This window comes from Sminthopsis crassicaudata, chromosome 2 (genome assembly GCF_048593235.1).
Source record: "Sminthopsis crassicaudata isolate SCR6 chromosome 2, ASM4859323v1, whole genome shotgun sequence".
Classification (NCBI taxonomy): domain Eukaryota; kingdom Metazoa; phylum Chordata; class Mammalia; order Dasyuromorphia; family Dasyuridae; genus Sminthopsis; species Sminthopsis crassicaudata.
This window is the reverse complement of record NC_133618.1, coordinates 171320824-171336901: the sequence shown is the minus strand read 5'-3', so window position 1 is coordinate 171336901 and position 16078 is coordinate 171320824. Positions and strand designations below refer to the sequence as shown.

At 37.5% G+C, this 16078-nt stretch overlaps 1 protein-coding gene across 10 annotated transcripts in view; it reads right to left on the bottom strand.

Moving 5' to 3' along the window:
* PAK5 (p21 (RAC1) activated kinase 5) overlaps positions 1–16078 on the bottom strand; it is a 436232-nt gene that overhangs the window by 116500 nt on the left and 303654 nt on the right. The window lies entirely within an intron of this gene.

Genomic DNA, 16078 nt, shown 5'->3' with positions numbered 1-16078 from the left:
TATGAGCTGTGAGACCCTGCACAAGTCACTTAATCCAGTTGTCCTCAGTTTGCCTATCTGCAAAATGAACCAGGGAAGAATGTTTGCCAAGAAAATCCCTATGGGATCATGAAGAGTCGGACACAATCAAACGAATGAACGATAACTACATATGGGAAGTAATATGGTATATTTTACATCATTAGTGTTTTTCTCTGGGTATTTACTTGAGCCATCAAGAGTCTGCCAATAGACAGTAGGTGGTAAAGGATGTCATTTTTTCCCAGGTTCTATTAGGACACTTAAAAAGACAACATCCAGCTACTGACAAGGGAAATTTGCTTTATTGTTGCTCATTCTTCGTTTTCCAAGAGGACCAGATATCAGGGAGTGGACGCTGTGACAAGCAAGTGAATTGGATTTAGGTGAGGGAAAGCTGGGCAAGGTCTCTTGCCTCACTTCCCCAGAGCCATCTGGGCCCGGTGGCCAGACATAGATCAGGACAACTGGAAATGGGCACAGTCAGACTTGGACTATGAAGGAGGAGCACAATCAAGTGAATTTAGAACTCCTCCCAGTTACTATAATAGTAGCCATTCATAACCTACAGAAAGCACAGGGCTTGATTTAAGGGATAGCATCTAAAATCAAATAACCCAGCTTGAACTCCCAGCTCTACTACACTCTTACCATGCGAGCTTTAGAGGCATAGTTGGATAGAATGCTAAACATGGAATTAGAAAAACCTGAATTTAAATTTTGTCCCTTCCACTTAATAATTATGTAGACTTCAGGCAAAAAAATTACATACTCAGAACTTCAGTTTCCTAGCTATAAAATAGGATTGTAATGGCACCTGTCAATGGCACTGCTGAAAGGCTCAAATGACATAAAATATTAATTTTTAAAACAAAGTTGTACGTAATTGAAATTTATTATTTGTTATTTATTTTTATCTTAGTTCCCTCAAAGAAATGAGGATGATAAAATTTGTACTGCCTACTATATAACATTACTCTGAGGATCAACTGAAAATTTCATTAAAAAAGACAGTGAATCTACAAAGCACTTGATAAACTTTAAAACATTTTATACACACACACACACACACACACACACACACACACACACACACACACACACAATTGTTCTTGAAATTTACTGATGATCCTGATGATGCTTCCAGGTGATCTACACTCTCAAAGGCTATAACTTTGCATTCAAAGATCCACTTAAATTTACAGAGTTCCTCCCTATAAGGTTGCCCACAGAGTGACATTTTTTCCCCTCATCTTAATCCATCCTCAAAAATTATATAGTGATGAGGCACATTGATCTGACAGTGGCAGAGTCAGAATTTCACCAACTCTAAGAATCTGCTATATTTTTCTACCATCTTAAGACATTCAATAATAGATTTTAAGATATTTTGACCTGATGCATTTTTATTCAAACAAGTGACAATATTTATTAGATAACTGAAGACTTCCATATTTTCAATAGTTTGTTTTACTAAAAAGGAAGATAAATGAACATTTTTAATCATTAACTAATCTATTTAATGTAGTCACAATCAGCAAGGTAGTACAGTAGCCCTGTAGGCAAGAAGACTCAAGTTCAAATACAGTTTTAGATTCTTACTAGCTGTGTGTCCCTGAGAAAGCCATTTAATTTCTGTCTGCTTCAGTTTCCTCAACTGCAAAATCGGAATAATAGCACAACCTGCTTCCCAGGGTTGTTATATAAGGATCAAATGAGATAATATTTGTAAATCATTTAACATGTCATAGTGCTAAGTGCTTACTTATCTATTCAACTGTACAATATACACATTATTACCAGGAAAAGTTGCCAAATGATAAAGGAATCAGTCAACAGCCCAAACCCTCATGTCCATTCTAAACCAATCACACAAATCTCGGGCTAGCTCTAGTCTACTTCTCGCTTCCACTACTTACCTGGATAAATATTCTTCACTTCAGAGCTGCCTCTCTGCCTCTCTGTCTCTGCGACTCTCTCTCTCTGTTTCTGTGTGTGTGTGTCTCTCCCCTTTTAAAACTTAAGTTATCTAATAATCCACCCACGGCTGTTTTCTATTCTCCTTACTCTTCTTTCTGGAGCCATAGAAATTTTGGGAATTTCATTTTATTTTCTGGGAACAATGCTGAAAGTATTCTCTTCCATTTTAAAGATCTTTTTTTTTTTTATCCTGATCTTTATTGCTTTTTATTTAAGGCACATCCATGTTGAAACATTAGAGGGCACCACTTCCTTTTTTTTTGAGCTTTATTTCAAAACTGAGCATGGGGGTGAGAAATATTGCCCTCAAAATCAATCCATTTCCCTATCTCAATTAGCAACAGCTCCACAAACATAAAATAAAGTTTCTCCTTGAACTTGATAATGTGAGACCTTGTGATCCAATTCTGAATATAAATCAAGGAATTTCAATAGAGAATGAATAATAATATAAGGAAGTATTCTCCTTTTGGGAACTTTTTTTTTTTTCTTCAAGAAAGACATGTAAGCCTTAAGAAATCAATTTTATAAGTTGCTGAGGGAAAAAATAAAATCTTCTTGTGGACAATCAGTCCTCCAGTTATGGGCTCCCTAAATGTAGGTAGTCTGATCTGTCAGACAGCACTCCATCACTGGTTCCAGTACTAGACATATTTCTATAGTGGTATTCCAATCAAAGTATAATCACTGGGAACCCAGGTTCCTCTCTTTTCCACAATGAACTACTAGATGAGGATATTAATAAAAGAAATTTTGTTTATATATATATATGAGTGGATAGGAGTTGTCATGATTTTCTGACTGAAAGTAAAACTGGCAACATCAAACCAACTAAATATTATTTATTATGCCTTCTATGTCTAATATAATAGCCTACAATAAGGGCTATAACATTAAGCCTCTGTTTCATAATTCCCTAACATCCATAATTCCACAGAATTTCACTGATTCATTTAACAAACAATAATCTATTGCATCCAGTTATTGTCTGTCCTTCATTCTCAAAGAGGGCCATGACATCAGGGACGGGATGCCATGACATGCAAGTGAATTGGATTTAAGTGAGGGAGGACTGTGCAAGGTCACCTGCCTCACTTTCCCCTCCAGAGCCAGATATAGGTCAGGACAACTGGAGATGGCCCTCACTGTGTCTAGTACTGAGCTAAGCACTGTGAGGAATGCAAAGGATTAAAGATTGCCTTCAAAGGACCCACAATGAGGGAGCTACAGACCAATATAAGGCAAAACTTCCAACCAATTTCAGCTATCCAAAAAATGAAAATTCCCTGATATGTTCTAAGTGAGTTCCCCACACTGTGAAATTATCAAGAAAAAGTTGGAGGACAAGCTGTAAAATACATTCCATAGAGCAATCTTTTCAAGAATCTTTAAATTAGACTATATGGCCTCTGGGGTCTCTTCTAGCTGAGAAGTCAAATGAGAGGCAACATGGTACAGTGGATAAGTAGGCTGATTCTAGAGAAAGGAAGACCTCAGTAAATTATGTTTTCAATACTTACTAGCTGTGGCCAAAGCACAAAATTACTCTCTGCTTTAGTCCCTTCAGAGAAAATGAGGCAGATAGGTGGACAAGTGAATAGAAGAATTTGAGTCTGAAATCTGGGAAACCCACCCAGGCAGTCCCTAGTAATGTGACCCTGGGCAAGCCTCTATTTATCTCAGTTTCGTTTGCTATAAAAAGGGGATTTTATAAAAGTAGCATCTACTTCCAAGGATTGTTGAGAGGATCAAAAGAGATAATATTTGTAAAGTGCCTAACATTATATCTATTTTACAGTAAGCATTAGATAAAGTTTCTTCTTTCCTTCTTTCTCACCTGTAAAATGGATCAATGACATCTGTAGTAGCTACTTCACAAGATTACAGTCATTAATCACCATCATTTTGGATTTAAGAAACAGAGTGTTTTGGGGAGATTTATTATTCATATGCATTCTTAAAGTATATAGCCCCTCATCATTCATTTTATTTATAACATAACATATAAAGTATTTATATTATACATAAAACATTTATTTTAAAATGTGTAAATTGTCTCAATTTCAAAAAGAAGTTCTTAACCTTTTGTGTTAAACCCCTAAATGCATGTTGTTATGTTATTATATATCATGCATCATATGTAGTCTATAAATTATATATAATATATAGTATACTTCTCCATTATCTTTATTCCTATTGCATTATATGTCACATGATCCATCTTAGAGTTCTCAATATGATATATACATGCAGACCCTAATATCCACCGATTTTTCACATTCCTATTTACTATTTACTATATTCCTATTTACTGTAATTATTCTCGTTTCTGCAAACAATCTCTTTCAACTCTTCATTGGATGAGGATTTGGAATCATATCATTTATACTTATTGGATGATGATTCGGACGAACTGACGCAAACACCACTGCCCTACAAGCTGCTCTTTACAATCGAATTGGTGATATTGGCCTTCATACTTACTATAGCCTGACTAATGTTTAATAGTAACTCTTGAGATATTCAACAAATCTTTATAACAAATATTGACACCTTAGCATTGCTAGGTCTTATCATTGCAGCAACCGGTAAATCAGCCCAATTTGGCCCTCATTCTTGACTCCCCTCAGCCATAGAAGGTCCAACCCCCGTATCAGCCCTACTCCACTCTAGCACAATAGTTGTAGCAGGCATCTTCCTCTTAATATGCTTCAACCCTGTTATAGTATCTGACCAAACAGCTCTAACCATCATACTTTGCTTAGGGGGGGTATTACAACTTTATTTACAGCCATCTGAACTATTACACAAAAAGATATCAAAAAAATCGTAGCTTTTTCTACATCTAGTCAATTAGGCCTAATAATAGTCACAGTAGGCCTTAACCAAACACACCTGGCATTCCTCCACATTTGTACACATGCTTTCTTCAAAGCAATACTCTTCCTATGCTCGGGCTCTATTATCCATAGCCTCAATGACAAACAAGATATCCGTAAAATAGGAGGCGTACTCACACTACTTCCTATCACCTCTTCAGCAATCATTTTAGGTAGCCTCGTCCTAACAGGCACATCTTTTTTAGAGGTCTTCTTTTGGAAAGACTCAATCATTGAAGCTATAAATACATCATATATAAATACCTGAGCATTGCTAATTACCCTGATTGCTACTACACTCACAGCAGTCTACAGCATGTCAGTAATCCACTTTGCCCTTCTAAAAGAACCCTGATTCCTCCCTAAAGCTCCACTAAATGAAAATAACCCTAATCTAATCAATCCTATTATACAACTTGCTCTAGGAAGCATCTTTGCAGGATTCCTAGTAACATCAAACATACCTTCTACCACAATAATTCCTACAACCATACCTACCCTCACAAAAATCTCCGCCCAATCATTAACTGCACTGGGAATCTTAACTGCCATTGAACTTAACCTATTAACAAACAAAATACCAAACAAATCCTTAATCCATACTCATAATTTCTCAAATATGCTAGGGTATTTCACACATATTTTTCAACCACTTAACCCTCTGGCAAACTTACAAATAGTAATTATATTTCTATATATGATACATGATATTTAGTAACAACTATATTTCTATATATGATGTATAACATTTAGTAACAATTATGTTTCTATATGATGTAAAATATAACAGTATTTCTATATATTATATATAATATATCATAACAATTATATTTCTATATATAGTAGTAGATATATAATAAAAATCATTCCTTTCAATTCTTGTGCATTTAGATGTTTTAACACAAAAAGTTAACCTCTCTTTGAAACTGAGTCAATATTAACATATAATTATGATAGATTTCTATATATGATGCATAATATATAGTATTATTAGATTCTATATTTATAGATATATAATTATATTTCAACTATAGTGAAATACAATAATCAAAATCATAAAAAACAAATTCATAACTCCATGTTAAGGATCCTTAATTTAGATTTTCTTTAAACTATAACTTTCAAGTGGATGTAAATTATAGGCAGTTTCAGCTAAGAAGTGCTGATTTACACATGTAGCAACCAAAAATAGAGATACTAATAATCATTTTGTAATTGTATAAAATGAGGTCAACTTATCTTACCAAATAAGTAAAGCTGAAGGCTTATAACTCAAAAGGGCTCAATCATATTCAGATTCCTATTTTGTATGATATGCATCAGTTAATACAGATTGGTGTTCATCAAGGTTATTTGAATCATGTAATGACGAGTGGAGTTCTAATTCTAGCCTTCTTCACTCATGCCTCCATCTGCCTACACTATTTACAAAAATTCTGGGATATCAGCAAAAGCTGTTGCAGTACCATAATCACCACATTCATAGAATGCTGAGGGAGGGGTAGTGGGGAGAGAGATGGAGAGAAACAGAGACTGAGAGAAACAGAGAGACAGAGAAGCAGAGGTTGCCTCCTTTGAGGATTTAATTGCATACATTCACAAATGCATGAGCAGACAGAGACATGTAAGGAAACCATGTGTGACAGACACAATATATAACTACTGTCAGGTTACTAGCCATTCTAGGGTAATGTGTGTCTTACGGTGTCTCAGTGTACTGTACAAGCACTTCTATGTAAATTCCAAAACTGATCTCAATTCTTGCATGGAAAAGGGGGAGGGGAGAATAATAAAACAACTTTGAAGATAAAGTAAGAAATTAAATGTTGTCTGATGACACTTGTCAGCCCAGAAAGTTGAAAGCTATCATTAAGCCCTTCTCCTTAGTCTATCTAGGGTGAATAGCAGTAATCTACAGGGACCCAGTCCTAAGCCTGCATATTTATTACATTTCCCACTTTTTTACTTGCCCAAAATTTGATTTCCTTTATATCTTGTCGTGTTTCATCACAGGATACTAGATCTAGTGTGGGATGGAACCTCAAACACCATCAATTACTAACTCCATCTTTCTACAGATAAGGAAACTTAGACCCAGGGATGTCTTACCCAAGGTCACAAAAGAAATATAATAATGCCAGCTAATCCTCAGGCATTTGAAAAACTGCAAAAAAATCAGGTGAAACAGTAAAATACAACAAGGTAATAGATATATTTTTCAGAATCTGCTCTTAAATTTGTTGGGGTAAACCACTAGGACTTAGATTCATGAGTCGATAGATCCATAGTATTTCAATACTAGAAGGGACCGAGAAGATAATTTGACCCAACACACTCATTTTATGGATAAGTAAACTGAGGCCCAGAGGCAGAAAGTAAATTGCTTATGGGACTATTCAACTAGTTAAGGGGAGACTTGGGATTAGAAATCTGGCATCCTAGTTCTTAAAACAAGTATCTTTTCCACTGTCCTAACATGCCTCAAATATACAGCATTGTTGGACTGTTTCAAACAGTTTAACAGAGTTATACCTTTCAGGAATGATAGGTTTAGTGATCACTATCAAGACCTTGAAAGTAGCATAAAGTCTTGGGAGTCACACTACTTTCAGTAACATCTCTGAAAAAAATTCTTCAAAAAGTGACTCTAGGTACTGATATTATCAATAAGCTTTCCTTAAAACTCTGTTAAGAAGGAACCCTGATCCTGTTCCATTTGATGACTAATCTGTTCCTTGCCTCAAGTTTTCAGGTTAGATATTCTGTGCCTTCATAGAGCTCCCATGCAATTTCCATGTTTCAACAAAGATTAATTTCTCTTGTGAACATGCTTATCTGTATATCTACACAGATCTAGAAGTGTCTTCTTAAATTATCAGGGCTAAAAAGCCATTAATGTGAATTGGTCTCACATTAGTCTCCACTGATGTTTCTAGGTAAGGCTTGCCATTCTGAAACTTCACTTCTAATTATTACTGGATGGAGAGAAATAGATATAGGTAAAAAAATCATCAGTTTATTTTAAATAATATTTGGCATTTGGAATGACAATATGTTTATTTATCTTATACTTCAAAAATATTGAAATGACACTGTGATAATATCAAATACTCCTTAGGGTATATAATTTTTAAAATATTTGCTTAATATTAATTTTGATTTAGGATGAAAATAAAATGTGTTCTTTTTAAAGTTTTCCAACAGATTTAACTTTTATTAATTCCCACATTATTACTCTACAGTCATCACAGTCATTCACAATGGTTCGGAAATCATAATGACAAGAGTCAAAGGGCCTAGGGCATTAGCTACCTCATTAAAGATAATATCTGAGCCATAAAAGAAATAACTAAATTCGGACAAACCTGGGAGAGAGTGAGAAGATTGACTGACCCCCTTCCCTCTTCTCTGTTCTCCTTCCATTGAACCTCCAAAAACACTCAAATTGGTTAGTTCTCCCACACAAACTCTATCATCTGCTGACTACCCTCCATAAATTAGAGATTGGGATGAGGAAGAGGGCCTAAACTCAAGAATAAATAGACTATTTCCTTCTTTCCACCATGGGGGCAAGGGTATTCCTTGTAATTAATATGGATACATTAGACTGCAGGAGTATTATCCTTCACTAGTGTCATTGGCTCACTCTTCTCCAAAACAGAATTTGAAATTGAAGCTTATAACCACTGTGAGATGCAATCCAGACTTGGCCTAATTGCTCAAAAATTCCCATTATAGATGGCACCAGGAGTTTTTCCCACCATGGGCTAGGGATGAGCAAAAATGGGGAATCCCTATGATGGGAACAGCAGCAAAAATGGTATTCCTGAATGCACTTGACTTCTGAAATACAAACCTAATCCTAGTTCCAGTATAGTAGGGAGAGGGCGATGGATAAGATGCCTCCCGTCTCTTCCCCTACAACCACAGCAACAAAGAAAGCTGGATGGTGAGGCTCAGACTAGATTTGATGCTGGCCTGAGCTGGGGCTGGGAGGAGAGAGATCCCTCTTGTACTGGGTCTATCTGGAACTCTGTCAAGAGGGTAGGATGAGGCGAGTGGGATGGAAAGTAAGCTTGGATTCCAGGAAGGTTATGGAAATGAGCATTTAGAAGGATGCAGAAGAGATTAGGTCTGATGTCCTGGGCAGAAGCATGACTAGATAGTGAAGAGGGTACATGCGATGCCAGGTTGGGGACCTGGATTTTCTTTGCTGAGGTCCCAGTAGTTCAAAAGCCTGACAGACTGTCTATATGCTCTGTCTTCCCCCCAAAGTCTTGTCTCTTAAGCCCAGGATGGCTCATAGCGGCTTGCGGCTGATCCTGCAGCAGAGTACAGATGTCCAACAGGGCCTTCTTCAGCTAGTGAGAGAGATGGGCAGCACAGAGCTGGGCAGAGCTTTGTAGAAGAGATCACAAAGTTCATGTGCTCAGCCATGGGGCTGTAGCAGGGACCAACGGCCCAAGACACATAATGCTGTCAGTCTGGGCTGGCAGAAAGATGAGTGTGCACTGCAATGGCATGAAGATCTCAGGGATACTCACTAGATCTTGGATGGCCCAGCGGAGATCAACCAATAGTTTCTCCTGTGATAGCCTTTCAGTATAGGGTTTGAGGGTCATCCCACCACCTTCTTCAGCAGTTCTAGCTTCACTTGCTCCAAGTTATCCGCAGCTTTGACAAAGTTGAAGGAACCAACAAAGTGGGAACGGGTGGTGTTGGTACAGCCCAAGTGGGACTTCAGAGCCTGTCTCATAGGAGGAACAGTTTGGGCCCCAGATTCTGAAATCGACCAGCTGTGGACCCCAAGAATGGAACCATCCGGGCTCATCTTCTCTGACTTGGAGAAATTCTTCCCAAAGTGGAGGGACATGGTTGAGGTCCTACTCTGTTATGCTGAGCTTCTGCTTGGCTCTCCCCCTCTCAGGGGTGACCCTGAAGCACAGCTTCTTGGACAGGGATCCTGGTGGGTGACCATATGAGCTCCCGTTGCTTTGAGAAATCTACAGTGCAGTCCTGGAGCACCGAGATATGTGTGTGTGTGTGAAGTCTACAGCAGTATGCTCATACTCATGGCCACAGGAGCCATCTTCTGCAGCTTTTATCATTAATTAATGCAGCCTCTGGTGGGCCACGTGGCTCTTGTGGATGTCCTCCAAGACCCTTGGTATGGGCACGGAGAAAACTCTTCTGTTTTCTTCTGTACTGAACATACGAGGTCTTGTTTTGTCTTTGACGGACAAGGTGTTACAGACATTGGTGGTAAGAGTGCTATTGGGCTCTTATAGGTCTAAAAGGATGAGTTCCAGATCTTCTACAGTTGTGTGAGAATCTGGTCTGCAGTTAGGGGTGTCCTATCCAACTCAAAACATTGGAAACTGTGCACAACAGTGGCATGTATAGCTGTAATTTTTGTTTGTTTTGTTTTTTGTTTTGTTTTGTTTTTTTGTTTTTGTTTTGTTTTGTATGGGCAATCTTTATTCTAAAGATTTATTAAGAAATCACTTTTCAGAAAGTTGGACTCCTGAATTATCAAACTCAGGAACTCTTGAACTTGAACCAACCCCAAAACTTCTCTGTCCAGATGGTTGAATTCCCAAATTCTCAAACTTAGGCACTCCTGAACTTGAACACAAGGCAACCCTCACATTTGCTTCTACCGGGAAATCGTGTATAGCTGTAGTTAATGACCAAGTCCTGCTTGGGCCTGGGATTCTGCAGGAAGAGAGGATCTGGTAACACAGGTTCATACACAGTGGCTTTCCTCCAGGATATTCCACTGGCCAAGTCTCACAGTCAATCACAGCCTTGGAATCCAAAGCTCCTTCTATGGTTTGGTTGCAAACTGAGCTGACTCTGGGAACCCACAAAGTCTTGTTTGGGGAGCACCAGACCTGGACTAGAGTGAATCACCATAGATTGTCTGTACTGGAGGTGGACAGTCTTTAGCCACCAGATAATCAATTGTGTATATTTCTGGCTCTTCTGCAGTGGCCCTTTTACACCTCTTGAGCCCCAGAAGTCACCTACTAGCTTCTTTGTGTTATTCCATTTTTCTTCACTCACAATGGGCCGCAGTTTCTGAAAGTAATGATGCTGGGTCTGCTGCAGGAGGGCCAAAGGCAGAGAACTCCATGTGCTTGAAATCCTCCTGGTATCTTCTTCAAGGAGACTCTTTTGAAGCCCAAAGCCTTTATCACCAAAAGGCCAGCGTTTGGTAACCCTGGTCTGCCTACCACCTGTCTGAGGCAGACCAATATACCAGAGCCTCCAATAGATTTCACAGCTGCTTTACCTCTTTGCCCACACTCCCTAGTTTTGGCCACCTAGACCCAAGGTCAGAGGGCTGCAGGTCACAGAGCCACTCTGGCCAAAGTACTTGCAGCCTCTGTCTCCCTGCAGCCAAGCACCCAGGCGGGGAGGGGAGCTGTCCCCATTCCCCAGCTTGAGCCTGCAGCCCAGGGAGAAAGAGGGGCAAGGGGCAAGTGATGAGTGATGGGACAGAGGTGAAAAGGGCAAATGGAGTAACTGGCCCAGACCCTGGAATAGAATGTCTTCTTTTAACAGACAGCTGGTGTATATTTCTTTTGGAAGCAGCTTGAAAAATTATTTTGTTAAATGTTTGATCCATTATAGAAAAAGAAACTTGACATTTAAAAAGAAGGCAAAGTATTTCTGTAGTCTTTCTATAACATGGTCTAGTTCTAAAAAGGATCTCAGAAATGGTTATTGATTAGCATTCTTCCCTATTCTGTTATCAGAATAAAACTGCACAGCATTGTGAAAATGTAAAAATTATTAATATTTAGTTTTTGAATGTACTATAATGATAACACATTGCATCTGTCTAGAAAAGAGATTCTTACCCTATTTATGTCTTCATCATGCTTTCCCCCTTCAGCAGTGTGATAAAAATCTATACATTCCTTCTCAGCATTACCATTTATTGCTCACATTGATAATTAAAGAAAATGCTAAATTTCATGGGGAAGTTAGTGAAAATAAGGATGGGATATTTTTCCAAACTCACAGATCTTTTGAAATGAGACTATGGATCCCAGATTAAGAACTCCTTGTTCAGAGCTATATACTTTCAACATGCTTCAATACTCATGATAAAATTTGAGTTCTTTCTCCACAAACACTTCCTTGACCATTTCATTCACATCTATTCTTTCTGAATTCCTATGTCACTGCTCTAGGTAATCTTTTGTCACTTATTTAGTTTCTTAGGTATTCAACTAGATGATCAGCTAGAATGCAGTGACTATGTGCCCATTATTCTGTAGACCTCCCCCTTCCCCTTTATACCTAATATACAATAGATGTTTAAAAATAACTTAGTACATTCCAACAACTCTTTGGTAATGCATGGGGACAGAAATCATGATCTCTAGTTTACAGATAAAGAAACAGAAATTCAGGGAAAGTAGGTAATTTTTTCAATACTATAGACCTAGTAATCAGAGCAGGTGCTAGACTTCGTCCTCTTGGACTCAAACTTCTTATTTTCTCAGTATAATATCATTTTAAGATTGATCTCTTATATAGGTGAATCATGATGCAGTTTCAGACTAATCTAGGGCAAGATACTTTGGAGAGTATTTTACTGGTGAACCTTCTCCTGAGATCAGATCACTTGATGATAATTCACATTTATATCATACTTATAGGTTTACAACCCACTTTCTTCATAGAAGATAGCTAATACAGGTATCCTCATTTATCCATGTTTTGAATATTCATAGCTAGTCAGTAGGTCTATAAGAATTTCTAGAGTGCTAAGCTCTGAGGATAAAACAATAACAATAAAGTGAAAGACAATCGCTGTTCTTAAGAAGCTCACAGTCTATGATATCGTGATATATTTTGCATGACTGAACAAACATATTGTCTTAGGGCGAGAAAAGGTGAGGAAGGGAGAGAGAAAATTTGGGACTCAAAAAAATGTTGAAAACTGTTTTTTTTACTTGTAATGGGGGTAAATATTAAAAAATTAAAACAAAAAAAATTACAGTCTAACAGGGAAAGCAATATGCAGGTAATTATATATAATGTGTGTACACACACACACACATGCGCGTGCGCACGTGACAAATTAGAGAAAATAAAAAGAGAGAAGGTACCAGCATGAAAGGGATTGGGAACTTTCAGACATCATTTTAAGGTTTCCAAAGTACTTCACATATGTTACTTCTTTTGAGCCTTACAGTTATACCATAAGTGCCTAGACTTGCTCCCATTTAACTGAAGAGGAACTGAAGGTGAGAGAGGTTAAGTGACTTGTCCAGAATCCTATGGTTAGTGTCAGAGATGGGATTAGAGTTCAGGAATTCCTGTCCAATATTCTAATCATTTCATTACTGAACTGCCTCCAGCACATGGTGAAACTGAGATAAGGTTATTTGCCAGTGCTTACAAACTAGTGAAGTAGAAAGTTAAAACTCAAACTTAGGTTATTCTGTTCCTTCAGCCCTAACCTAATCCTATCTTAATCTGGAGAAATACAAGTCACTGCCTTCTAAGACATTGAAAAGGACTCACTAAGCAGATGATGATGATGGTGATGGAGAAACAAATACTCTTTTGCTAAAGAGAAGCTTTCACTGCCATCCTTGACTGTCTGAGGAATTACAGGGCTTTCTTTTCTTTGGTGCTTTCAGAATTCCCTTTTGACGTCCCAGGCTTGGTGGAGTCAATGACTTCCCAGGAGACTTCCCCTATAAATCTAGTGGAGCGGGCTGCCATTAATTGGAAGCCATTGTATGGCCTCCTGAAGGAGGGGGAAGAAAGGGACAAGGTAAGTGGAATCGGAGCTAAACTACTTAGATAATTCTTTGCTCCCTATGCCACTGTCTGAAAGTTGGCCTCCACCTTTTGGCACTGACAACTAATTAGGCAGTAAATTTTTCAAACTTTAGGGTCATAAAGGGAATTTAATATAAGTACTGTATAATTAAAGTTTCAAACTGTACAGGCAGCTAACTTGATATCCCCTTTTATGCACAGAAGGAATGGAATCATGGAATAAAAAGATGTACTTTAATGCTTGCTACAGCTTAAGGCTTACTCTTCTCTTACTGCTATATTCATGTAAAGATTTTTTTTTTCTTATCCTCAAATCGCTCTTGAGAGTGTATTAAATGAAATAATGGGTAATTAAGTTCATCAAAAGTATCTATGTTTAGATCACTTTGGTTTTATATGGGGTTTACCCCTGGAGGAAGAGAGATGGCATTTTATATAAAGTACTATGGAAGAAATGCATCCAGAAAGAGAAGAGAGAGAAAAAAGATCCATTTCTAGGACTCTTTTCAAGAGTATTATTGATTGACTGATAGACAGCCATAGATATGTAGATATACATACACATATACATGTGTCTATGCATGTACGTATATTTACTATGAAGTGAGGAAATATTATGAAGAACTCTACCAGATTTGTACTAATAGTAAAAATAAGGGAAAAAGCATAAACTATATAATAGCTATTTAGGAGGAAATTATAAAAATCTTAAAGTTAGGTTACATTTAACCTAAAATTAAAGATATTTTCCCCAAGACATATTTTAATGTCCTATTGGTTTAATGTTTTTCCTCAATAGGAAATATTGTTTGCTTTTCTCAAAATAGAATATTATTCTTAATTGAAAGTTTTAAAGACAGCTCACTATGTTCTGCTACTATAATTAGGTGAACCTATGCATTCCCATTGCTAGACTCTGTCTTTTCCAAAGTAGTTCTAGTTCCACCACTGAGAATAGGACTTCTAAAACTTTTTCTATTGTGCCTCCTTTTCTCCTCAGAAAATTTTACATGATGCTAGGTATACAGGTATATAAAATAGGTATGCAAATCAAACATGTACTGATAACAAGTCATAATTTCATATTTTCCACATTTAGTTATGAGACCCCCTATGACGTTGTGAACCACAGTTTAGGAAGCTACATTACAGTAACAGTATCCCTTGGGGATGTATGTGAATTTAAATCTCATATGACTTAAGAGAGATTAATAACTGGTTAAGATGATGTCTGAAAACAGAATTTGGATTTCCAGGATCATCACTTAAAAAAGAAGAATGGCAAAGTTCTAACCAGGGATAAAGTATATATGCAAAGCATTCTTAAGGACATATCTACTATAGAAAGTAGATGAAACATAATGAAACTAAACTGTATATTTTTTAAAATTTTAAAGCTTTAAAAGGAATGGGAAGTGAGAAAACTTACATCTACCCAACTACATAGAGAAAATCTCTTATGGAGGAAAAACAAGAATAGGAGAGAACAGCCAGAAATTTAGAGGTAAAATCCAAAAAAGGGTGCAACAATAAAATCCAAGGCTTTCTAAGAATGAACCCTCTTTCAATTTTAGATCTACAATCTAAGTGCGCAAAGTATGGTTAAAAAGCAAGGTGAACTAGAGATCCTCATACAAAGAAAGGCATTTGATTACATTAGTATTATTGTCACTTGGCAGAATGGAAGCTGCTGACTACAACATGGCTCTGAATAAATATAATTAATTTTATACAAAAGAGGATAAACGTGGGGACAATAATATTATAGACAGAATAAATCTTTATATAAGGACACTCAGGAATGGAGGGAGGAATTGAAAAAGTTCATACCAAAGGTAAAGATCAATGGAGGAAGAAATCATAGGAATATTTTCATTGAAAAATATGGTAAACGATTGGGTTGGAAGTGAATGGCTACCATCAATGGCCTTTGAAAACATAGAAAAAAAGGAAAATACTGGTTTTGAAAAGAACAACTATCCATTTCCTTCCTCCCTCCCTCCCTCCCTTCCTTCTTCCCTCCCTCCCTCCCTCCCTCCTTCCCTCCCTTCCTTCCTTCCTCCCTCCCTCTCTCCCTCCCTCCCTCCCTCCCTCCCTCCCTCCCTTCCTTCCTTCCTTCCTTCCTTCCTTCCTTCCTTCCTTCCTTCCTTCCTTCCTTCCTTCCTTCCTTCCTTCCTTCCTTCCTTCCTTCCTTCCTTCCTTCCTTCCTTTCCTTTCCTTTCCTTTCCTTCCTTCATTTCATTTCTTTCTTTCTTAAATATGGAGGCAAGAACAAAGAATAAAGAAACTATGGACCCATAATTTTCATTCTTAAAAAAATTCTAGAATGTATTTCTATAGGGATGATTAATGAACAGAAAAAAGGAGACAGGGATGATAAAGAATCCACCAGA